We start from the raw sequence: 1,002 nt of genomic DNA on the forward strand, positions 1-1,002 counted from the left end.
TGAATAAAAAAAAAAAAAAAACTAGAAATAAAAGAGAAACAACCCTATGTACCCTCCTCACAAGTCACAATGCAACTTCATATCTAGCAAGATCCCAATTGTTGACCAAAATAATTACAAAGATAAGACCAATTTAATTTGAATGAGGGATGAACAAATTAAAGAGCTGGAGTGGCGCGCGCCCATTTGGAGGCTCAGATGGAATCCACAGTATTTGCTTATGAATAATGCCCCGCTGCTAAATTTGATTGTTGATATGTTATTAATTTGTATGCTTTTTTTTTCAATTAATTCTATAGAAATTCAATAATAATAATAATAAATAAATAAGTGAGAACAATGACAAACTAGCTACTTAAGGTCAGTTTGGCTAAACTTATTCTTTTGAAAAAAAGAGCTTAAAATATAAAGACTTTTATTAATAACAATTTTTAAATAAGTTATTTTGTGTTTGGAAAGTTATTATATAAGACCTTGTTTTAAAGTTGTGCATTAAATAGAAATGATAAAATAGCTTTTAAAAATAGGAGAAGTCACATTTTTTAACTTCTTTAAAAGTTCTTAAATAATTTTTTGAAAAGTTAAAAATTTATCTAAAAAATTGTACCAAACACTATTAATACAATTTTTTATAAGTCAAAAGCTAAAAAAAGTAGCTTTTGGAGTTTTCTAAACAGACCCTAATTAATCTATATCTTGAATAGTTTTGATAACTCTTAATATTTTTAAAACGAGTAATGTTAGAGAGTTAATTTTTTTTTTCAATCATACTAAGTGTATATCAAAATACAACTATATTATATGAATAAAGCTCTACATCTAAGTCATAACCTTAATCAAGTCCAAACAAGTATTTTAAATTCACCCGCATACGTTTCGCTGTCGTCGCTTCTTTCCTGATGTTGCGTCTTCTTCTTCTTTTCCTTTATCGTTATCTTTCTCTTTTGTTATTATCGTCACCAACAATACCAACATTTTTCTAACATCTTTATTCATTATGAT

This window comes from Arachis ipaensis, chromosome B06 (assembly GCF_000816755.2).
Source record: "Arachis ipaensis cultivar K30076 chromosome B06, Araip1.1, whole genome shotgun sequence".
In the NCBI taxonomy this organism is placed as follows: domain Eukaryota; kingdom Viridiplantae; phylum Streptophyta; class Magnoliopsida; order Fabales; family Fabaceae; genus Arachis; species Arachis ipaensis.